This window comes from Myotis lucifugus, unplaced genomic scaffold (genome assembly GCF_000147115.1).
Source record: "Myotis lucifugus unplaced genomic scaffold, Myoluc2.0 scaffold_236, whole genome shotgun sequence".
Classification (NCBI taxonomy): Eukaryota; Metazoa; Chordata; class Mammalia; order Chiroptera; family Vespertilionidae; genus Myotis; species Myotis lucifugus.
The window spans coordinates 205,835-231,944 of NW_005871284.1; the positions used below are offsets into that span (position 1 = coordinate 205,835).

At 36.8% G+C, this 26,110-nt stretch overlaps 1 protein-coding gene and 1 non-coding gene across 2 annotated transcripts in view; one reads left to right on the top strand and one right to left on the bottom strand.

The window, feature by feature from the left end:
- DLG2 (discs large MAGUK scaffold protein 2) overlaps positions 1–26,110 on the top strand; it is a 1,152,012-nt gene that overhangs the window by 129,878 nt on the left and 996,024 nt on the right. The window lies entirely within an intron of this gene.
- On the bottom strand, positions 9,280–9,384 carry LOC111827869. Its single transcript, XR_002831623.1, has one exon. It is a non-coding gene; the product is annotated as a U6 spliceosomal RNA (small nuclear RNA).

Consider the following 26,110-nt stretch of genomic DNA (forward strand, 5'->3'; position numbering starts at 1 on the left):
AGAAATAGAAAAAAATGATTTCTTAAAAATTACTCATTTACTCATTCAGAAACAGAAGTTCTACTTTGTACAAGAGCATTATGATTTGGGCATATCCTATATAATAAAAGCCTAAAATGCAAATCGACTGAACAGCAGAATGACTGGTGGAATGTCTGGTCACTATGATGCATACTGACCACCAGGGGGCAGATGCTCAATGCAGGAGCTGCCCCCCACCCACAGGCCCCAGGCTAGCCACGGCAGGCGGGTGCCCACACCCCCACATTGCCCTGTTGGTCACCTTACAGAGTGGCCCTAATCACCTGCCAGGCCTAAGGCCCCTACCCGTGCACAAATTTCATGCACCAGGCCTCTAGTAGAGATATAAATGGCCTGGCCACTGTCCTTAACAGCTCTATTGTATTCAGAGTGACTAGTTACATAAACAAGTTTAAGACAAACTGATAAACTTCCCAAAGGATTTAGATAATGTCTTCTGGGTGTACCATGAACAGAGAAATTAGTTCTCAATCAAGACCTAAAGAAAGTTCTTGGATGATACAGCTGACCTAGGCTTATATGCTATTAATTTTTCAGTACTTTACTCCAATACATTTCTTACAAAGAAAAGCTAGACTTTGATTCCAAATTAGAATTTTCTAATTTCTCCAATGTGTTCATAAAAGAGAATTCATTATCTAATGCATGCTTATCATTTAGCTTTGGGTTTTAGTTTTCTGAAAATTTTCTTGCACTTTTTTTCTTTTCTTGTTTTAATTTAACTTATCAAAAGTAGTTCTCTGTTGTGAAGAAACACTGAATGGATTAATGTTGGAGGTGACAATTGTCAGCATAATTTAAGAACATCTGAAAGCTGATAACATATTGAGGAAACTGACTTTTTAATGCAAAATAAAGGTAGACTCTAAATGACAATATTCCAGAGACCCAAGTTGATTGCTATTTCTCCCCATTGCATTCTTAAAGGAATATGAAAACAAAAATCAATTACATCTGAATTTTGGTGACAACAGGAAAAATAGATTGTTTTAATATATGAAGAAGAAAGTGTCACTGGTATATGGTCTAAGGAACTAAATTTAGACTGAGAATAGAATCATAAGGTTTACAAATTAAAAAAGAAACTTAATGATAATCTAGCACAGTCTTTTATTTATCTGTCTCCCTTATTTAGTAATTAATGGAAAGATTGAATTGAATTCAATTATAATAAATTCAATTCAGTGAAGCAATTAAATTGTTTAGTATTACAGGGTTTCCATTACTAAATATTTTTTCGTTACTTAATTCCTTTATGAAATTGTGCAAGTCATTTAATATCAGGCAATTTTTTAAAACCAATAATGGGGAAATGGAAAAAATAATTGGTATCTCAGAGTTGTTAAGAGAATGAAATGAGATAATGCATGTCAAATACTGTCTGGTCATTTTATTGCAGCCCACTCCCCTAGAGAGGTATTAAGATGGGATTGGCTGTAATACAAGAAACTGTATCCCAGTCCTTTGCTGATAGGGACAGCAATAGAATATTGAGGACCAACTAGAATTGTAAGAAATATTGATCATGCTCTGTTAACTGTGATTGTTTTGTTCTGATTAAAGAAAGCATGCAGGTCCTGGGAGCTCACTAGGAAATGCAGCCCATCCTCCCCATCTGGGAGCTGCCTATTACCATGCAAAGATTAACAACCTTGTTACAGAAACCAGAATTGCCAGCCTTTGAAGAACCCCCCCCCCCCCCCGCCCCCATCCCTTTGCATATCATTAAGCCCTTTGAGGATACCTAGTCTTTTGTGTATCACAGTTTCTTTGAAGACCCACAGGCCTTTGCAAATCTCCAGACCTGTGAACTACCCATTTGGCAATACCTTTTGCCTATTTCCCCATGAAATCTTTGTCTTTCTACCCAATATAAGCAGACGGCTTATGGGGAGAGGCAGAGCAGGATTTTGTGGATGACCTGCTGCTCTCCCGTACTGCCGGCAGTATTGGAATAAACGCTCATATATGATTCAACCCTGTCTCTGCTTAATTGGCTCAAGTAGGGACAGGCAGCACAGACTCATTAATTGTCTGGTTAAGAGGCCTCTCATAGGCACTCAATAATTCTTTAATGAATGAATGTATGAACCTGACATTCCTTATGTCTTTATATTAACTGATGGTGTTTAAATTTCAGACCTCTGAAATCTAAGTTGCTCTTCTAAAAAGAGAGTAGATTGAGATTCTACGTGTTAACAATTTGGCCAATGGTAATGTTAAGGTATGAAAAACGTTCAAACCTATAAAGAAGTTTTATGAGTTTCTTTGAGCCAAACTGTTGACAATTGCTGAGAAGCAGAATGTCAACATATTGGGATAATGCTCCAGAGAATGGCAGTTTTTTCTTTGTTTTATACATTACAATCAAAAGAGGAGATGTAAGTGGGTTACATGAATCCACTGGTGATAGATTAGAGAGGTGGGAGAAAGCAAAGTGGGGAAACCTCTGGGATTGGCTAAAAAATAAAATGATAGACACATGCTTCTTTTACATATGTGGGTACCGGATAGTTAACAGTCAACAAGTAACATGATAACAATAACAATGAAGGAATTTGTGGTCTCAGTCCTGGTACCCTGACAAATTGGTTGTGCCATGAGGGGTCCAGAAAAAGGAAAGTTACAAGTTACCCTGACATTCCAAGGGTATGTTATCATAGATGCAAAAGACAACAGACAGGCTTAGTTAAGGTAAAGATTGACTTTTGTCAGGGACGAATCTAGCCTAGGACATGTCTGCGTGCCATAAACTGCTTTTAGTTAAAAAGTTTTAATTTCAGACCATCCTTTGTGGTTACTTTAGGTCTCTAGAGTTTGCAAGGCCTCCAAGCAGGCCTTCCCTGAGCTAGTCAGGTTAGCATGTGGCCCCTTTTCGTCCACAGTCACAAACATGAACACACTACTAGTTACTCCATCTAGTGAAAAAAAATCCGCATTATTAACCGGTACATCTAGTAAAGTGACATGGGACTAAGGCTTTCTAACCTCTACTCCAGTATGTTTTCTACCCTGGACTTTAAAGAATATTAATAAGTAATCTGTTTTCCCAACATTCTAACTATAGTCAAATACACACCTTGAGAAGAATTTGGAAAACAATTGAGTAAAAATTAAAATATATTGTTTTGTGTTTACTTATATAAACACTGTCAAAATTTAGGCATGCTTTCTTTTTGCTTAACATCACCATGAGTAATTATTCTGTGACTAAATACTCCCTTTAAAAACATTTTAATGGTTAATTAGGATTCAAATCTACAGAAATACCAAATCATGTCATTTCTTATTGTTAAATATTTAATTTCCTCTTTTTTACTAGCATGAATAATGCTCTCATACACCCTTATACAAAATTGTCTGTCTTGTCTTCTGATTATTTACTTAGAATAAATGATTGGATATGAAATAACAGTTGGATTAAAGGTTAGGTCCATTTTTAAAGCTCTTAAGCCATAAATAGTCACATTGTATTTCTTTCTGGAAGACTTGTACCAATTTCTTTCTCAAAAGCAGTGTCTGTGGGCATTTTTCTTGATGACTGACTATACTACCAGGAAAATGTGTCAGTATTAAAGGGCAATTTCCTCTCTCTTTTTTTCAAAATAATTATTTCAGGGGCAAATGCGTCACTGCAGTTTCTAGAATAACACTTCAATGCCAAACACCATTCCTCTTATCTTTGCTTGATAATACATGCTGATTACCTGGCTGTAATCTCCATAAAATACCAGAGCAGAGACAGCTTCAGCATAGCTGAGTCACTACCTTTCTTCACATAATCCAGGCATAATGAAGTGAACAAAGGTCATATTTTAAATAGTCAAAATTAAGATTCTCTATGATAAGAAGTTTTACCTGCTGTTAAGCTATTCTTTGAGCATTTGTGTTACTTGAGAAACACCCAAGCATGCTAGACTAGGCTAGGAATAAAGATAATTAAAAGTTCTGATTTATTTTTCTCAACTGATTTATTTTTCTCAAAACATTACCATTTGCTATTATATTTATACACAATAAATCCCCTTATTCTATTCCTGAAGGATGGGTTTTACAAAATAATTAACAAGGTGTTTGTTTTAGTTGTGGCCTTCCCACCAGCTTGTGCTATAGAGCGTGTTACTTAACTTCAATAATCTTGAATTTAATAATTTGTAGAAAATAACAATTCTGCTGTCCCCACAAGATCGTTGAGAGACTAGGGGATAAACAACTATAATTACAAGTTAATAATAAATACTTAAGGTTTATGTTGAAATTTATTTTCCTCATGATGGTATGATGGGGAGGGACTCAGAATTGCCCTACCCTATCCTTTTCCTCACCCTCCTTCTCCTGAGGTTTCTGATGAAGGAATCTATACATGAGGCATGGAAAATCCACTGGTTTCAGAGTACCACTTCATAACTAAAGACTAATTCATTTATATATATATATATATATATATATATATATATATATATTTGATTTTTTACAGAGAGGAAGGGAGAAGGATAGAGAGTTAGAAACATCGATGAGAGTGAAACATTGATCAGCTGCCTCCTGCACACTCCCTACTGGGGATGTGCCCGCAACCAAGGTACATGCCCTTGACCGGAATTGAACCTGGGACCCTTGAGTCCGCAGGCTGACGCTCTATCCACTGAACCAAACCGGTTAGGGCAAGACTAATTCTCCAGTGCATTTTTACCAATGCACCTCTCTTTTAAAAACTGATAAATCATTGTGTCTTCAGCCTAAAGGTATAAAGGTAGGCATCCCACTCTTTCCTTTATGAAACTAAGATGTCTAAATATGCCACTCAAATCCAGGTACAGAGCATCTAAAATAGAAAGAATGAGACCCAGCTGGGTGTACCCACAGGGCCACTCCTTCCTCAGTTCTGCATAGACAGAAACCACAAGAGCGAGAAAGCAGGGAATGGTCCAACAGCCTGGAGAAAGCCTACTCTACCTCGGTGAGCATACAGCATGGAAGCAGAGGAAGAAAAGAGCATCACATTTGGGTGCTGACCTGTGAGGCAGTTTTCATAGTTTCTAGTAAAACATGGCTCATTAAATGTCCTGATTTAAGTGAATCTGGGTCACTTCCCTCCTATATATGTTTTGCAAATGGTGGTCCATCATTTATTGAATCACCACTATATATTCTAGCCTTTTCTGGACTAATATTTCATTTATTAAAAGGATGACTATATAACCCACTAAACTGTCTTTTGGAGCAATTTATTATTTTCTACCTAGATTTGGAAAACACTAGTTTTGCTCACCCCCAAATGTGTTTCTCAATCAGAGTACTCTTCCAAAAATAAAAGATATTCTCTGTTCAAATAATTTTTGAAAAGGTTGTATAATGAATTTGCTTCTTGGAGATTCATGTGGAGTAATGTGATAAAGTCTTTAAAAATTCTCTGGTAGCCCACTCCCTTATCCCACCCCACAAACATGTTTATTTGAATCTTAGTTTTTTTGTCACAATCTACTTCCCCACTTCACCTCTCTTGGTGATTTAAATATCCACATTGATAAAATATTCAGTACTCTAGACCCTCAGTTTCTTTACATCTGCATCTCTCTTTTTTTTTTAGATTCTTTATTGTGTTTTTCATCAAACTTTTAATTTATTCATGCATTTATTTATAGTAATATAGACTCATATTTTTTATTTCATTTAAGCTGTTAATAACTACTATTTATTTTGCTCTTAAATTGACTTTTTTTTAAATGGGCAGAATTTCTTTCTTCTTTTTACAATATACAAAATAAATCTATTAACAGATTGTAGATATAAAATAATTAGCCATTTACATTCAATAAAGATTAATATTTCAAGAAAAACAATTTTAAATATAATAATATTACATGCAATAAACATTAATGTTTCAAAAAAATGTTTTAATTATAATAATATTACTAAAATTGTACTAACATAGCATAATATCACAAAAGTTGCAGGAAATATTAAAAATCTGCAAATAACAGGATTACTTCTATTATATTCTAAAATATTTTTTTCTCTGGCTCTATTTTTGTTCATCAGTTTATGTTGTTCATTATATTCCACAAATGAGTGAGATAATGTGATATTTATCAGTGAAATGTGCTGGCTTATTTTGCTTAGCATAATGTTCTCCAGGTTCATCCATGCTGTTGCGAATGATAAGAGTTCTTTTTTACATCAGCATAGTATTCCATTATGTAGATATACTACTGCTTTTTAATCCACTCATCTGCTGATGGACACTTAGGCTGTTTCCAAATCTTAGCTATGGTAAATTGTGCTGCTATGAACATAGGGGTGCATATGTCCTTTCTGATTGGTGTTTTTGATTTCTTGGGATATATTCCTAGAAGTGGGATTACTGGGTCAAATGGGAGTTCCATTTTTGATTTTTTGAGGAAACTCCATACTGTTTTCACAGTGGCTGCACCAGTCTGCATCCCCACCAGCAGTGCAGGAGGGTTCCTTTTTTTCCCACATCTTTGCCAGCACTTGTCGTTTGTTGATTTGTTGATGATAGCCATTCTGACAGGTATGAGATGCTATCTCATTGTTGTTTTTATTTACATCTCTTAGATGATTAGTGACTTTGAGCATGTTTTCATATGTCTCTTGGCCTTCTGTATGTCCACTTTTGAAAAGTGTCTATTTTGGTCCTTTGCCTATTTTTTGATTAGATTGTTTATCTTCCTTTTGTTAAGATGTTTGAGTCCCCTATAAATTTTGGAGAGTAGGCCCTTATCAGATATAACATTGGCAAATATGTTCTCCCATGCAGTGTGCTTTCTTGTTGTTTTATTGATGGTTTCTTTTGCTGTGCAAAAGCTTTTTATTTTGATGTAGTCCCATTTGTTTATCTTCTCCTTAGTTTTCATTGTCCTAGAAGCTATATCAGTAAAGATATTGCTAGACATATGTCTTATATTTTGCTGCCTATGGATTCTTCCAAGATTTTTATGGTTCCCATCTTACGTTTAAGTCCTTTACCCATTTTGAGTTTATTTTTGTGTATGGTGTAAGTTGGTGGTCTAGTTTCTTTTTCTTTTTTTTTCTTTGCATGTATCTGTTCAATTTTCCCAACACCATTTATTGAAGAGACTGTCGTGACTCCATTGTATGCTCTTGCTTCCTTTGTCATGCTCTTGCTTCCTTTGTCAAATATTAATTGAGCATAATGGCTTGGGTCTATTTCTGGGTTCCCTGTTCTGTTCCATTGGTCTATTATGTCTGTTCTTGTGCCAGTACCAGGCAGTTTTGAGAACAGTGGCTTTGTAATACAGCTTGATATCTGGTATTGTGATCCCTCCAACTTTGTTCTTTTTCCTCGAGATTGCTGTGGCTATCCAGGGTTTTTTTTTATTCCACATAAATTTTTGAAGAGTTTGTTCTAGGTCTGTGAAATATGATGTTGGTATTTTAATGGGGATTGCATTAAATATATAGATTGCTTTGGGTAGTATGGTCATTTTAATGATGTTGATTCTACCAATCCATGAACATGGTCAGTATATTCTTCCATTTATTTATGTCTTCCTCTATCTCTTTTTTCAGTCCTGTAATTTTCCAAGTACAGGTCTTTTCCCTCCTTATTTAAGTTTATTCCTAGGTATCTTAATTTTTTTTGGTGCAATGGTAAATGGAATTGTTTTTGTTGTTTCTCTTTCTGTGAGTTCATTATTGGTATGTAAATAAGCCATAGATTTCTGGGTGTTAATTTTGATCCTGGTACATTGCTGAATTCATTAAATCTAGCTTTTTTATGGAGTCTATACGGTTTTCTATGTACAATATCATGTCATCTGCGAATAATGACAATTTTACTTCTTCTTTTCCAATTTGGATGCCATTTATTTCTCCTTCTTGTCTGATCACTATGGCCAGCACTTCCAGTAATTTGACATAGTCAAACAGGAGTGGTGAGAGTGGGAATCCCTGTCTTGTTCCTGTTTTTAGGGGAAATTGTTTTAGTTTTTGCCCATTGAGTGTGCTGTTGGCTGTAGGTTTGTCATATATAGCTTTTATTATATTGAGGAATGATCCCTCTATTCCCACTTTGCTAAGAGATTTTATCAAGAAAGGGTGTTGGATTTTGTCAACTGCTTTTTCTGCATCAATGGATATGATTATGTGATTTTTATCTCTCAATTTATTTATGTGATGTATCATATCCATTGATTTGTGGATATTGTACCATCCTTGCATCCCCAGAATAAATCCCACTTGGTCTTGGTGTATGATCTTTCCAATGTAATGCTGGATCCAATTTGCTAGAATTTTGTTGAGGATTTTAGCATCGATGTTCATCAGAGATATTGGCCTGTAATTCTCTTTCTTTGTAGTGTCTTTATCTGGTTTTGGGATTAGGGTAATACTAGCTTCATAGAAAGAGCTTGGAAGTGTTCCTCTTAAATTTCTTGGAATAGTCTGAGGCGGATAGGTTTTAGTTCTTCTTTGAATGTTTGATAAAACTCCCCTGTGAAGTCATCTGGTCCAGGGCTTTTGTTTGCTGGAAGTTTTTTTATTATTGCTTCAATTTCCTCCATAGTTATCAGTGTATTCAGATTTTTTTATTCTTCCTGATTGAGTTTTGGAAGGTAGTATTTTTCTAGGAATATGTCCATTTTTCTAGGTTGACCAGTTGGAATAGAGTTGTTCATAGTACTTTTTTTTTTTTACAATCCTTTGTATTTCTGTGGGGTCTGTTGTTATTTTGCCTCTTTCATTTCTGATTTTATTTGAGTCCTTTCTCTTTGCTTTGTGGTGAGCCTGGCTAGAGGTTCATCAATGTTGTTTATCCTTTCAAAGAACCAGCTCTTGGTTTTATTGATCTTTTGCATTGTTTTTTTGGTTTCTATGTCATTTATTTCTGCTTTGATCTTTATTATCTCCTTCCTTCTGCTCACTCTGGGCTTTTCTTGTTGCTCTCTTTCTAATTCTTTAAGTTGTAGAGTTAGATAATGTATTACCAGTTTTTCTTATTTTTTTTTTTTCCTGAGGTAGGCCTGTAGAGCTATGAATTTCCCTCTCAGGACTGCTTTCACTGTGTCCCAGAGATTTTGGATTGGTTGTATTTTCATTGTCGTTTCTTTCCAGGATGTTTTTTATTTCTTCTTTGATCTCTTTGGTAACCCAATCATTGTTTAATAAAATGCTATTTAGCCTCCAAGTGTTTGAACTTTTTAAATTGTTTTTATTGTAGTTTATTTATAATATTATGCCATGTGATCTGAGAAGATGAAAAATATGGAATGCTTCATGAGTTTTCATGTCACCCTTGTGCAAGGGCCATGCTAATCTTCTCTGTATCATTCCAATTTTAGTATATGTGTTGCTGAAGCAAGCATTCGACATCTACTTCATAAGTGATCTTTTTTTCAACTCCACTCTCATGATAACACCTGGATTTGTCATCATGAAAAATTGCATTTGTTCTGAAATCATGATTTCAAGTATACGATTCTGCTACTGTCATATTGTATGTTTCTAGCTTATTTTCTCAAGTGCCCCATTACCACAATTCATTAATTGCATCAACACATCCAGAGAATCCAATTCACTGTCTTCCATCACTTTCTCATTATTCATTTATACATTCATGAATTCATTCTTGTTCTACTTAATTTCATCTTACATTACTATAATCACTTCCTTTACTCTCAGCCAAAGACCTTGCTCCATTCTTCACTAAGAAGTAAAAGACATCCCCTTTGAACTTCTACATCTTCTCCCACTACTTCCACTAATTCCCTTGCTTCTTTGCCAGCAATCTGCTTTTCTTTCATCACACTGAAAACATCTCTTCTCATAATCCTGTCCACTTGTGCTTGGAGTACCACCCACTCTCACTTTCTCAATAATTTTGTTATTTCTAATATGCATTTTTATAGCTTTGGCTGTGGATACAATAATTTTAAAACTTAAGATAAAATGCACCAAAATATAAAATGGGTTTTGTACTCAAAGTCTTTTGAGTTATCTGATACAAACATTAGGTACTATACATCACTATTATTTCCATCTCTCAGAAGGCTTTCTCACCCCATTACCAACACTCCATCAAAAGCAAGTCTCCAAAACCTCATATTGTTTTTTGTTTTTTCATTTTACACCATTTGTTGAGACTGGTCTTGTGCTCCATGTATCAACTTGTTTTTGAATCTCTCAGCTTTTTGAAATTGTGAAGTCTTCATATTTACTGTCAAATATTTTCTCTGATCTTTGAGTATGAGAGTCAGGCATATCTCTCTATCACCAAGGGCAAGTGTTTTTTGAAAATGTGTATTATGGACATTTCAAACATACCCAAAAGTAGAGAGACTAGAATAATCAACCCTATTTTTACATTTTTCTTTCATCTCTCTGTGCTTTCCCATTTATTTAAAAATCTATTTGATACATAATTTAAATCATATGATTTTACCCATAAATAGTTCAGCATGTTTTTCTAAAATATAAGGATCATCCTATATAATTAAAGGGTAATATGCAAATAGACCGAATGGCAGAATAACCAAACAACCAAAGTGTAATATGCTAATGATATGCTAAGGCTGATCTACCACTCGCTATGACGTGCACTGACCACCAGGGGGCAGACAGTCAACTGGTTGACCAGCTGCTATGATGTGCACTGACCACAAGGGGGAAGACAGTTCACAGGTCGACCAGTCACTATGATGTGCACTGACTACCAGGGGGCAGATGCTCCGACCAGTAGGTTAGCTTGCTGCTGGGGTCCGGCCAATTGGGACTGAGTGAGATGGGCCAGACATGCCCAGGAGCCCTCCTGTGCTCCCTCACTGGCCCGATTGTGCACCAGTGGGGTCCCTCAGCCTGGCCTGCACCCTCTCACAATCTGGGACCCCTTGAGGATGTCGGAGAGCCGGTTTCAGCCTGATCCCACAGGCCACTCCCCTTGGGAGTGTGCCAGACTCAGAACTCATGGATGGCGAGTGCTGCTGTGGTGAGCCTCTCCCGATCAGGACTGATTGGGCAAGAGCCTACAGCAGACACAGTGGGTCCAGGATGAGCGGGAGCGGCAGGTAGGAGCTGCAGGCCGCATTGGACTGTGAGTTTCAGCCTGATCCCATGAATTAGTGCACTGGGCCTCTAGTTTTCATGAATTTGTGCACAGGGCCTCTAGTTTTAATATAACCAAAAGAGAATTATCAAACTAAGCCAAATAAAAAATGATTCATAAATAATAAATGATTTAAAACTGTTTTTCCCCAAGGTTAAGCATATTCTCTCACATAACTATAATACAGTTCTCAACTTCAGAAATTTAAGTTGATGCAATTATTTCATTTAATCTATCATCCCATATTCCAATATAGCAGTTGATCTAATATCCTTTACAGCATTTTTCCCTCCCCAGATTTGAGATATAATTTATGGATAACATTTTATAAGTCTAAGGTATACAATGTGATGATCTGATAAACATATATGTTACAGAATGATTACCAACAAGAACAAAAAACCCTGTCTTTTTTATAATTTGTTTATTCTAAATAGGATCCACTCAAGGTCTAGATATTATATGTGGTGGTTATGATCTTAAATATCTTTTTTTAAAAGATCTTTATTGTTGAAAGTATTGCAGATCTCTCCCTCCCTGCATTGACCCCCTTCACTCCATACCTGCCCATCCCCCACCCTCTAAGGCCTTCACCTCACTATTGTCTGTGTCTATGAGCAATGTGTATATAAGTTCTTTGATTAATTTCTTCTTGCTCCCCTCTGGGATTTGTCAGTCTGTTCCATGCTTCCATGTTAAATATCTCTTAATCTACCAGTTTCCTCTCTTTTTTATATTCCTTTTATTATCCCATACATATTCAAGAAGCTAGGAAATTCCTGGAGAATTTCTCATACTCTGAATGTATCTAGCACTATTCTTGTGGTATCAATTAACTTGTTCCTTTTTTCCTATCCCTTTTCTTTAATTTGCTAATTAGGGGTAGAGGCCTGATTAGATGACTTTAATTGGCAGAAATACTTTATAGGCAGTGCTGGGTACTTCCTATTGCCTCTCATCAGGAGGCACATGATGTCTTGCTCAATTTTACTGATGCTATAATTGGTAAATGGGCTCAGATGGTGTCAGCCTAATCCATCCATTATAAAGTTCAAAATTCAAGGACTTAGAGATAGGTTTTATTTATTTACACCATAGTAACTGATTAGTGCTCTAATGGTTCATGACTGCCATGGTCATAATCATCCAGGCTTCCTCTTGAAAAACATCTGCACTTTACAAATAAATTAATACCAAACCCAGAGAGTAGAACACATCCTTTCATCACCCCTTTTCAGCATAATCACCACCACCACTGACCTCATTGTTCTCATGAAAAAGAAAGATATTTTGATATAATTTTTGGACTCCAGCATTTGTAGACAGTTCTTTGAAAACAGTATTAGTTTTTCTGAGGGAAGAGAAGATGCTTGTCTAATAGTAATAGGGGTTATAAGAAAGATAAATACAGTAATACCCCTTGTTCATAATTTTGCTTTCTACAGTTTTAATAACCTGGGGTCAATCATGTTCTGAAAATATTAAATGAAACATTCCAGAATAAGCAACTTATGTTTTAAATTGTGTGCCATTCTTAGCAGTGTGATGAAATCAGGCACTGTTCCACTTCACCTGACCAGGATGTGAATTATCCCTTTGTTTATCATATCCATGCTGCATATGTACCTTCTCATTAGTCATTTAGTAGCCTTCTCAGTTCTTTGCTGTTCTGATATCTCAGTACTTGTATTGAAGTAACTTTATTTTACTTAATAATGGCCCCAAAGAGCAAGAGTAGTGATGTTGGCAATTCAGATATGCCAAAGAGAAGCTGTAAAGTGCATGCATAGGGGAAAAAAAAATATATATATATATATATATATAAAAAGAAGTAATATGCAAATTAGGCCAGGATGCCATAATGGTCACGACCAGGTCAGGAGGAGGGCCGGGCGCAGCTTTGAGCCTGAGAGAACAACATGCAGGTGTGGCCTGGAGCCTGAGAGAACTACACGCAGGGGGCGCCCCGGCCCCCAGCAGCCCCAGAGCGAAGGCAGGGGGTTGTGTCCAAGCCACTGCCACCGCCTGGCCCCAGCAGCCCTGGAGTGGAAGCAGGGGGGCATGCCCAAGCTGCCGCCACTGCCCGGCCCCATTTCAGCTTGCAGAGGGGAGGCCAGACTGCGGCTTAGGCCCGCTCCCCATGGGGAGCGGGCCTTAAGCCATCAGTAGGACATCCCCTGAGGGCTCCCAGACTGTGAGAGAGGGCAGGCTGGGCTGAGGGAACCCCTCTCCAGTGCACAGATTTCGTGCACCAGGACTCTAATATAAATATATATATATATATATATATATATATATATATATATATATATATATGGTTTGAGACTCTTCTTGGTTTCAGAAATCCACTGGGAGTGAAGAGTATGTCACATGGATGGGGGGCTGCTGTACAACCCCCTCTCAGCATCCTTCCTTATACTTAATGCTTATGTGTCCATTTTCCCAATTAGATTCTAAGCTTCATAAGCATAAGAGATTCAGTCTGTCACTAGCACCTGAAGCATTTATACCACTTCTTCTTTTGTGCTCTTATTTATGGTTAAAGAAACCATATTAATATTTCATCAGCAAATCTGAACAAAGCTTGATATTACTTCAGGGAGAATTGAAACAGGAATAATTTGTGGAGTCATTACCACCTTGAACTGAGAACCAAACAGTGTTTCTTCTTTGCAGAATCAGTCTGTGGCATTCAGAAAACTGCTAGTGCCTGGGTAGCTTTCCCACTGCCCTGGGCATGACCAGGCTCAGCTGCTTGTATGTTCATTTCATTCAAATAAGCAGAGAGCAAGTTCTCTTTCTACAAAGGGCTTTACCTCTTCATGAGGTAGCTCTGACAATGTCTAAGCTGTTCGTTAAGATCCAATTGGGGGCATCTCAAAATCGAAGCCCAGAAATAGAATTCTTTCGGTTGTAGCTACACTTTCAAGAAAAGTATAAGACCCCAAAAAATAAATCTGACATGGATATCATTTTAAATTGCAATTTTCCAAAGTGCTGTTGTGAGTTTTTTGAACGACCTACATTTTGTGATCTACTTTTTGCATGAAGGGCCATTTCCATGATTCCAAAGAGCTATCATTGCAGCAATTGATTTAAACGCTGAGTTTATATTTTGGAAACATGCCCAAGAGTCCTGAGGTAGGATGTTTTTCATTAATGATCACGTGCTGTTCCATGCTGTGATACTAAATAATTTCCTATGCCTAGTTGTATCCATGGAAACCTGCAAGAGTCCCATCATTGCGGTAGGCTCCAAACTGGTCTATCTGTGGCAGGTCTCTCCACTTCCAGTCCATTACTCACACTGCTGTCAAGCAATTTTTTTGTAAGACAAATATAGCACGTCATTCCTTCTTTTATACCTTATAAATCCCAACCTTTGCCGTGCACGTCAGTCAAATCTCTTATACATGGCTCAGTCTAATTTTCCAGCCTCATCTCCTATCAATCCCACCCATATTCTAGCCATAATTTCCTTTCTACTGCTACCTTGCATTTCCATGCTCTTTTCTCATGCTTTCTTATGTCTCTCATTGTCTCTTTTTTCTTCCTGGGAACCTCTCCACTGGTCTTTGAAAAAAACTAATTCAAATGTTACTTCTTGGGTGAGGTCTTTGCTGGTACCCCAAATGGATGTAACCTATTTTTGTGTGTTCCCATAGTACAGAGGCCAAGAACATGGAAGATGCTACATAAATGTTATGGCATGTTCAGTTTCTACCCCTCTAGTGTCTTCTTCCTTTTGTTTTGCAAATGTGACTGTTTTCCCTATTCTAAAGGTATAAAAATCTGAAACCATCAACAAAATAACAAGAGAGCCCACTGCATGGGAGAACATATTGGCCAATGATACATCCAATAGGAGATTACTGGTAATCTTCAAAATATATAGGGAACTCATACAATTGAACAAAAGGAAGACAAATAATCCAATTTAAAAATGAGCAAAGGACATAAATAGACACTTCTCTAAAGTGGACATATAGAAAGCCAAGAGACATATGAAAAAATGCTCAAAGTCACTGATCATCAGAGAGATGCAAATCAAAATGATAATGATGTACTACCTCACATCTGTCAGAATGGCTATCATCAACAAATCAATAAGCAACAAGTGTTGGCAAGGATGTGGAGAAAAGGGAACCCTCATATACTGCTGGTGGGAATGTAGACTAGTACAGCCTCCGTGGAAAACAGTATGGCGTTTCCTCAAAAAATTAAAAATGGAACTCCCATTTGACCCAGTAATTCCACTTCTAGGAATCTATCCCAAGAAATCAGAAACACCAATCAGAAAGAATATATGCACCCCTATGTTCATAGCAGCACAATTTACAATAACTAAAATTTGGAAACAGCCTATGTGCCTATCAACAGATGAGTGGACTAAAAAAACAGTAGTACATCTACACAATGGAATACTATGCAGCTGTAAAAATGAAAGAACTCTTACCATTTGTAGCAGCATGAATGGACCTGGAGAGCATTATGCTAAGTAAAATAATCTAGTCATAGAGAGATAAGTATCACATGATCTCACTCATACGGTATGTGGAATCTAATAAACAACATAAACTGATGAACAAAATAGAGAAGCATCAAACAGACTGTCAAATCTCAGAAGGAAGGCAGGGGAAGGTGGGTGGGTGGGAAGAGATCAACCAATGAACTTGTATGCATATATGCATAACCCTTACAATAAGGTGGTGAAGGCTTGGAGCGGGAGTGGGAGGCAGGGATGGGCTGGAAGTGGCCAGTGGGGGAGTAAAGTACTTTGAACAATAAAGATGAAAAATAAATAAATAAAGGTATAAAAATCTTCACTCAACTCCTCCCCCCCCCAGCTATTTCAGTATTTGTACTCCCATTATCACCTAATTCTCAAAAGAAGAAAAAGTCTACATTGTCATCTCTTTGGAAAGTTAATAAGTGTTAGATGGGGAAAAAATAGTGTTTTCAAGTCAAATAAGTTTCAAAAACATTAAATTAAACAACATTAAATTAAACAACAGCGTTCTTTGTTGTATGATTGCTCAGTCTTTAATATGCTAATGCAATCAAAGGGCTGTTTCATAACTTAATCAGCTGTAGGGACAATCTCAAAAGATTAGCCTTCTATTGGTCTACACTTGTTCTTTCCTCTTTCTCACTGCTTAACTTTAACCAGTGAATTCTGGCTTATGCCTACATCACATACCTTAAGGACAATGTACCTCATTGAACCCTTCAGTCTGTGGATTTCAGTCTTGACTACATTTTGCAATCTTCCAATGAGCTTTATTTTTTAATAAAAATATTAATTTTAGAGAGGAAAGGAGAGGGAGAGAGAGAGATAGAAACATCAATGATGAGAGAAAATCACTGATCAGCTGCCTCCTGCACGCCCCACCCTGGGGACCGAGCCCACAACCTGGACATGCGCCCTTAACTGGAATCAAACCCGGGATCCTTCAGTCTGCAGGCTGATGCTCTAGCTAGCCACTGAGCCAAACCAGGTAGGGCCTGATGAGCTTTAAAATTATTGCTGTCTGAGCCGCACTCCCCAGAGACTCTGATTTAATTGATTCTGGATGCAACTTGGGAATAGGGATGTATCATCCCTTCCCAGGCAATTCTTAATGCAGCCAAGAGTGAGAGCCATTGCCCATTGCCTCGAGCTGTTAGTCCATTCTTTCATTCATCCCAGATACTAAATGCTGAGGATAAAAAAGCAAATAAGGCTTGATCTTTTTCTTGATGAATATTATGGTAAAATAGAGAAAGACAAATATACATGCGATACAGATACAAAGTGTAGCATTTTTCTCCTACAAACATCTCATAGGATAAGGGGTACACAAAATCATAGTCAGTTCTACCTGGGAACTGGGATAGGTCAGAAAAGTTTTGTGAAGACATTTCTTTATGAGGTAGGCATTTGTTAGGCAGGCAAGAATGCTATTTGGGGTGTGTGGGGTGGCCATCATGAGAAAAGCATGAAGCATGGTTGTTAGGGTAATTGCAGCATCTGCTGATAAGATGGAGGTGGGGGTGAAAGATAACATTGGAGATGCAGATGGGGCCTTCATTCTGGAGTGTTTCCTATGGCACTAATAAATGGCGGACTTCATTGTGCAAGAAATGAGGAAGTGTTCCAGTGTTTGACTCCGGGCGGCATGATCCAATTTGCATCTTAGATTTGTCACATCAGGAGCAGGCCCCTTGCCTTAATTGTCTCTTCGTTCTGTTCACCCATTCTAGGCTTAAACCTCTGAGATTATTTGGTTAATCAATGTATACCCTCCCCTCCCAAAAGATTGATTGTGTGCTCTATTAGAGAAGAGCTGAGGCATTATTCACAGCTGGGCAGTTCCGGGATAGGCTGAGCAGAGCGGCAGCATATATTGAATGAATGCAACAGCCGTGTAAAGGTGATGAATGTCTTCATCTGTTAAAATACAATACTTTGCCATTGGCTTAAATCAGAGTTTGGAATTAGATCTTTATTTCTGTTGATCCCCTACATGCCATCACCTCCCATCCCCACAAAATTGAAAGCAAATATTTACAAGACGTTATTTTAAATGTTGTTATTCTGGATACTGTCAGATCATTCATCAGTATGTGTTTACTGAGTGCCTGCTTATTTTATTCCAAAGCACGAAGGCCTGTGCTGTCGGAAATGCTGAAAAGTTCAAGATCCATCTCCTAACCTCAGAGCTTATCTAATTGGGAGAAAAAAGTTACCAGGCGTAAATGACAGCTTGAGAACACGGAGAAAGAAATGTGCTGAGTATCTTAAGATTTTCGAGAAGAATGGGATCTCTCGGGGCTTGCTGGGCAGCAATAATCATGGCAGATTTTCTGCCGTCACCACATTCCGACGGTAAATTTGGAAGCTGATCCCAATTGGACACTGTTCATTACACACTAATTACTATTTGCTCTGCAGTGATTGTTATGTGCGACTGCAAATGCAAATGCAAACCCTCATGCTCACCATTGCCCTTCCAATGCGGCAGAAAGGGCCGCTTTTACACTTTGCCACATCACATTTTCTCAGATAATGTTTAGAGGTGAACATTTCCAAACTGCTTACCCGTATTTTTGGAAGAACATATTAAGGATATGTGAAAAATCAAATGCTACAATTAGAGAACACTGCTGTATTTGGCTAATATCTTTCTGAAACTATAGAGAAATACCACAAAAATGTATAATAAGATATATGATTTTAAAATGAATTCTGTCCTTTTCTTTATATATTTTTATTGATTTCAGAGAGGAAGAAGAGGTAGAGAGAGATAGAAACATCCATGATGAGAGAGAACCATGGATTGTCTGCCTCCTGCAAGTCCCCCACTGGGGATCAAGCCCACAACCCAGGCATGTGCCCTTGACTGGAATTGAACCTGGGACATTTCAGTTCACAGGCCGACTCTCTATCCACTGAGCCAAACCAGCCAGGGCATGAATTCTGTCTTTACAGTTCATTTCCATGCATGTTTGCTCATTTTGAGATTTCTTTGATAAACATTATTGAGTCCTTGTGTTGTACAAAGCCTATGCCATGGCCTGAGGTGACAGAATAATTAAGCTACCATCCCTGTCCTTAAGGAGTTCAAAATTTAGGGGGAGGTAAATTATTATTATTGAATAAATTGATGCATATTATAATGAAAACTGTGTAACTGGTAAGAATCTCAATATACAAAATTAGGTGTGCATTAGATACCATATTCTTTAACTTCCTTTCTTACTATTAGCCCTCAATACTATGCAGAAGAATTCTTGACTTCTAGCTCTTCTAGGAGAATTGTCATTCTTTCAGGATTAGGCAAAATTTTGAGGACATTCACAGGACTGTCTTTTCATAGGACTGAGCCTCTTGGGTGTGCGGTCAACCTGTATGCTGGTTTCCATGAAGCCAGAATGTACTGCTTGAACTTCCATGGTTTTTTCAGGTCTCATGCCCTCCTGCTTCCCTGGCACATGTGGGGCATGGAAATCAATGGTGAAGCTGAGGATCTCACTCTTCAAGATTTGGCTTATCTACAGTCACCTCATACCTTCTCCTGTAGGTTTCCCTCTCTCCGGACCCACAGATACCTATTTCCTTCTCAAACTCCTGCAGTTTCCCCTACTTACTTCCCAGGATTTCAAAGACACTCTCTCTTCTCTACCTTCCACCTGCAACCCATAACCTCTTCACTTTTTTCTGCAAAGCCAGGACAGTTGGAATAGTTCTTTCACAGAACATCAGAGCCTTTAGACTGTGATGATTCTGCCACCAGACTTGGCAGAATCCAGAGGCAAAGCATGGTTATGTGTTTGCATTAGAGAAAAAGAAAAAGTAGTAGTGAAAACATAGTGTTCAAATTATCTTGCCACCGTCATAGAAATACTAGGAGTATAGAAGAGTGACTCCTTCTGAAAATGAGGTGGTTAGAAAAGGCCACAAAAAGAAAGGGACATTCCGTGGCTTTTTAAGGATTATTGGGAGTTGCTAGAGAGTTATTCTAGGCAGGGGAACAGCGTGAATTGGGGATGAAATTGCATCTTTGTGTGTTCTGTATCCCCAGTGTTTGGTACATAGTAAGCACTCAGTAAATGTTAGTTGAATGGAGCGGTGGAATTGTGAGACATGTGCAGGGAATGGCAATAGGCTTGGTGAGCCTGGAACACAGATGAAGGGGGTAACTGGAAATCAAGCCCGGTTATGAAGTGATTGCCATGGTTCAGATGAGGAAGGTATATAGTTGTGGGGCTCCAGAGGAAAACAATTTCAATTTCCTTACTCAAAGGTAATTGATTTTTCACCATTTAGAACAGAGCTAAAGAGCAAAGATTTGATAACACAATAGGCTAGGTTTTCATGGAGTTCCTTAGACTCATAGGAGTGGAAGCCAAATCCTAAGAGTATTTTGCCAAACACTACAGGAGTGAATCTGACCCGGGAATGAACCTGCCCACTCATGGAAGTTGGGAGCTTGGAGCAAGTCAGCTATTAGATGCACTGTTGGCATTTAAATGCCAGAACTGCATTTTTAAAGACCAGAAAGGGACATCTATTAAAATCTCTGTCTAGAATAAATATAATATTTTGTGTGTGAAATGATCATTTATAAAATAAACATAAGTGTCATGAGAGGAAAACATTTAATAGTCATCTATACATACCATGAGCCTTAACCTACTGTTTTAATAGTAAGTAAATAATAAATAAACAGTAAATTCAACAAAATGTACCCACTTTTTGGTCATTTTTCAGACCACAATTTATACATTGTTAAATGTCTTATATAAAAGACTTCTGCAGGAGGTGATGTACCCATATAAATGTTGGCTCAGGGAGCATGGTATCAGGATGTAGTGATGGAATAAAATATGTAATGGGAACCTCCTTTTCACTAAAGGTTTGCCCATAAAATACCTACAAGGTGGAAAAATAAACATAAAAAATGACAGAAAGACTGTCAGTTAAAGCCAGAACACATAAGCCAAAGAAACTAAACTCACGATTTTCTTACCCTGTGACTCAGCTTCCTTCTGCTGTTCCAACCACAATGACTGAAAGCGAATTGAATAGACAAATTGAGTAGACAAAAATCTATCACCTGGATAACTTTTTCCAGCCTTACAGTAGAATAACAATGATTAGAACTAGAGCAGGGAACAGAGAACAGTAAGACACTGGGAGGTCAAAGTTACCCTACAGAAAATGATTCAAATGTCTTTACAAAAAGGCAATTTGTTTTCCTGATTTTCCTGATAATCCTTGAAACTCTATCAAGGTGGAAAGCCAAATGTGAGATTCTTATATTAACTTGGGAATAAATGGATTTTGATTTTTTGTTTTGCTTGTAGGTGTGTGTGCGCCTGTGTGTGTGTGGTGGGACAAGGGTCGTTGGTAAGATACTAATAAAGTTTACATTTTAAGTAATAGATATATGGAAAATTTAATATGTAATCATTAAAAGATTAGAAATAGTGTATGGATGTGAAACTAGTAGATTGATAAAATTTAAAGAAGAAAAATAAATTATAATCAATCAGAAAAATTAATAAAGGATACAAAGCAAAAATAGAGCATGACAGGAACTCAAAACAACATAGGAAAGCAACTTCAAATAATCACATAAATGTGTGTAGATCAAATTTGCCAGTTAAAAGAGAAAAATTAGCATTTAAATAGCACAAATTCACTTTATAAGCCTTTTGATAAGATACACACCTAATATGTAAGTACATAGAAAGTTTTAAAGTAAACAAGGGAAATATATATGCTTTGCAAATATTAAATAACAAAAGCTGGGGTAGTTTACAAATATTGGACAAAATTCACTTTAAAATGAAACGGATTATTGGAGGCAAAGAAGATGATTACATGATGATAAAATGCTTATTTCGTGGATAGTATTCTAAACTTGTGTTCATTTAATATATATCTTTAACATATAGGAAGCAAAACTATCTATGAGAGAAATTAACAAATCTACCATCATAAGATGCCTCTGAATTATGTCAAGAGGTTAAAAATTTACTATTTCTGTAGTGTGGTAGACCACCCTTATGTAAAATACAAATAAAACCATAAATTAGGTACTTAGGAGTTAATCGAACAATGTATATGCAGAACCTTTATAGAAATAATGTATGTTAACCTTTATTTAAACTTATTGAGCAAGGCTTAAATGTAGTGCCTGCCAGGCCATGGATATAAAGATTTCATAAAGATGTCATTCCTTCAAATGGATCTATATAAATTCAATGCAATTTACATAAAATCCCCAAAAGGATTTTTTGACAAACCTGACAACCTGATATAAAATATATACAAGATTAAAGGCTTAGGAACAGAAAGATACTCCAGAAAAGAAACCGATTCTAATGAAGACAGTATGGTTTTAGAAGCACATTGACTAATCAAGTAAACAGAGGACCTTAAAACAAAAATTAAGGGTGCCAGTTTCAGACCCAAGTTATTAACTCTCCATGCCTCTATTTCCTTATTATTAAGGGAATGAAAATAGTACCTACTTCATAAAGTTGTTATTGGGATTTAATGAGTTAATTATCTATAAAACACTGACGAGACTACCTGGAATATGGTATAAGCAGTTGTTAACTATATGGAAGCTTGATGTATGATAGAAATGTAATACAGAACATTGAGGAAAGGAAGATTGATCATTAATAGTGAAGAAAGGAAGACAAATTAATAAACAGGGACAAATCGAATTGATCCCTACCTCACATCAGGCATAAAATTAACAAAAGTTTGGTTAAATACATAAATGAAAAAGGCAAAGTTTTAAGCATTTTAGAAGAAAATAGAGACTATCAACACAAACCCATAAATGTAAAGATTGGTAAACTCCGTTAAATTTTTAAAATTCTGTGTATCAAAAGATAGCACAAAGAAAAAAAAATCCAAGTCCTCAAAAGAGAAAGAGTATTTGCAACATAAATAGTCAATAAAGGATTTTATTGAGAATATATAAAGAACTGTTACAAGTTGATAAAAATAAAAACAACCAATACAATAGAAAAAATAATAGGGAAACATTTCAAAAAGGAAGGCAAACAAAAAATGAATAAACATATAAGACAATACCAAATAATAAAGAAACTTAAATTATACCCAATTTTATATAATACACAATTATATGAACAAAAATTTAGGAAGTCTGACACCGCAAATGCTATTGAGGTTGTTTCTTATATACTGATGGGTAAAACATTTTTTGGGGAAAAATAACATTATTTTATACAATTAAACATTATAACTTTGTACTTCCACTCCTGCTTATATATTCTAGAGAAACTCTTGTAAATATTCATTGATGATAGCAGCTTTGTTCCTAAAGAGAAAAACACAAAAGTTGGAAAATCACAAATGTATGCCAACAAGAGGATGCAAATATAATTTATGGTATATTCACATAATGGAATAATATACAGCAATTCCAGTGAATGGACAAGGATGCATCTTTGAATTAATATTGAGTGGGAAAACCAAGTCAAAGAAAACTGCATATAGTATAATAACATTTGTAAAAATCTTGAAAACAAGCAAATTGGCACAATATGTTTTGGGGTAGATTTATATGTAAGTATTAAAATCATAAAATGATAGAGAGTGCTAAGATTTTGGGGAGAGCTGTTAGAGCATAAAGGATACAGAAGTACAGGATTGATAACAGAAAACATAAAATTCTTTATCACATTCTAGTTTGTAAATTGGTGGGGTTTTTTTTATTCCAATGCTTCAAAACTTCCCTTTACATTACATATATTCTTTTGCATATATCAAGCATAGCATAGTCAAAGATATTAAGTTACATAAATGTAGTGTATGTTAAGGTAGACATTTTAGATATAATCCTTATAGATAAACCTGCAAGGACTTTTTTGTTCATTGCACTGGTATTGCCTGGAAGTGAACTTGAGTTTTACTTTGAACAGATGACAGAAATGAAATGCAGCTATTCCCAACAAAGCAGTTGTTCATAGTGACATATCTTCTACATCTGAGATAGCAGATGCTTTTAAAAGCAACAGAAAGAGGGAGCCGTAGTAGGTGGAATTAGAAGCAAATGCTTATTCATCTGCTGCCATGAGAAGCAGATTGGCCATGTGTCTTTCAGATACACTTAAGAACAATCTAATCTTAGCTGGAATTGAAAGATCTGGGACTGCTAAATTATCATTGATAGGAGCTGCCACTGTGGCTATTTTCTGAGTATTTCAATGATAAAATGAAGCATAAAACCACAAAATCATCAGGCTAGAATAGACCTTTGAAGGAAGCTTTAAGTTCCTAGCTCTTTCTTTCATTGGTTCCAAAGGAAGCAAAACCATTAAATTTATATTCTTTACTCTTGACAGCCACTGATATTCGGCAGCTCTTTAGGTGGAATGAAATGGAATCAGGAGGACCTGGCCCTAAGCCGAATTGCCTACATCATATGTACATGGATGCTTGTCCCAACCCACAAGGAATTCTAGGAAAGGATATGCGATCCTGATTCCAGATCAGAACTACTCCCTGCTTTATAAACCTTGTCTCCAACCTAAATCCTTCTTTCTGCCATTTAAGACACTTTCATTTCATCTTGACCTTACAGAGAACAGCTAGCTTCAAAATATATGAGACATACTTTCCTACAGTAGAAAGATTATAAACTCACCCCTCAGTTTTTTTACTGCCATGAACCACTGATACATCAATATAGATGTAGATATAGATATTTACAATTTAGCCTTGGTTCATCATTCATTGCTGACATCTAATTATAAAATTCCTTCCTTAATTCTATTTATTGTTATTTTGGATAATACTGAATTTTCCAACTTTTTTTTATCTCTTATCTTTTTTTTAAAATATATTTTATTGATTTCTTACAGAGAGGAAGGGAGAAGGATAGAGAGCTAGAAACATCGATGAGAGAGAAACATTGATCAGCTGCCTCCTGCACATCTCCCACTGGGGATGTGTCCGCAACCCAGGCACATGCCCTTGACCGGAATCGAACCTGGGACCCTTCAGTCCACAGGCCGACGCTCTATCCACTGAGCCAAACCGGCTTTGGCTTATCTCTTATCTTTACCCCCTCCAAGCTTAGTATATATTTTTTTCCCAGCAATCCAAGTTCCTGAGCCTTCCTAAAATAGCATTCTCATGGCATTGCCTTTTTAGTCAAACACTTGGTATCCAAGTGTTTGTTCTATCAAGTTCAGCTTCTCAGACTTTAATTAAAGCTGTTTCATCTCACCTAACTTTGCCAGCCTTTTCTCTCTCATCAGACAGACCTGAGTTTGAAGCATGGTTCTACAACTTCCTTAGTGGGCAACAGTTGCTTCTGCTCAGAGCTCCAGTTTCTTTATTTGTGAACATGAGCACTAAATAAATGTTGATTTTTCAAAGAAGTTGTCTCCATTTGAAAAGATGCCAAATTACTTTTCAAATGTAGTTAGTAGACAGAATATTTTGTAATTAATAATAGATTTGGCATGAGAGACACTGTAAAATTAGAATAGTAATATCTATCGTGTTTTCAAGCTAGATTAGAGAAATAGTTTAGCAGAGTCATCCCACAGTAGGTGCTAAGTGAACTTTAAAAAAAAATTACCCTCCCTCCTCTTCCTTTTAGAAAAAGAAATATTGGCTTAACACTGGAGGAGTACTCGTGATAAGAATGACTCAGTTAGGAAATAAATAGAGCACATAGTGATGAGATTTCCTTTTACTAAGAAAGGCCTGGCTGGATGAGGAGATGCCGGGGAGAAAAACTTGACGCTTGTCAGACTTCCAAAGATGGAACGTCCTTTGCATTCATGTCACAATCTACATCATGGGTCTAAGTAGGATGTTTCTCATTGAAAAAAAGAACCCAAACTTCTCCTAATTGTTGCCTGCTGCACTGTTAATTCTGTTCATTAAATATTTGTGAAAGGAAATAAAATTTCTACCATGAGGCAGGCAGGAAGCTGCTGTTTAACCACAAATCCTGGAGTCATTGTGTGTAAAGACAGAGGAGGCCTCCCCATGCTTCTCTCAGACAGAAGACCTTCATTAGCTGGTTTTAGCACATTTAAAAATAGCGTTTCTTTGACTCACACCTATCACTTTGAGGTCAGTAAGTGCTGAGTATTCTTCACATGGAGGCTACCTGGTGGTAAAGAAATTTTTTTACACTTTATAATATGTATTTTGAAGGCAGCAGGTAATAGCGAAATACAAAAGAAGCTTCTGACCTCTCAACAGGACCCTTTTCAAGTAAATTCAAGATTTGTGAATGACAGGTCTTACGTAGCGTAAGAATGAAATTGCAACCCAAGTGCTATATTCACTCCAAAGTACTGTAGTCACCCCAAAGAAACGATAATGTCCAAATAGCTTGCTGTTTCTTTCCACATTTCAAAGTTTCAACAGGGATTCTTTCAGTCTCTACAGATATGAGCAGACAGAGCTGAGTGAGAACACAGCAGCAGCTCGCTGCC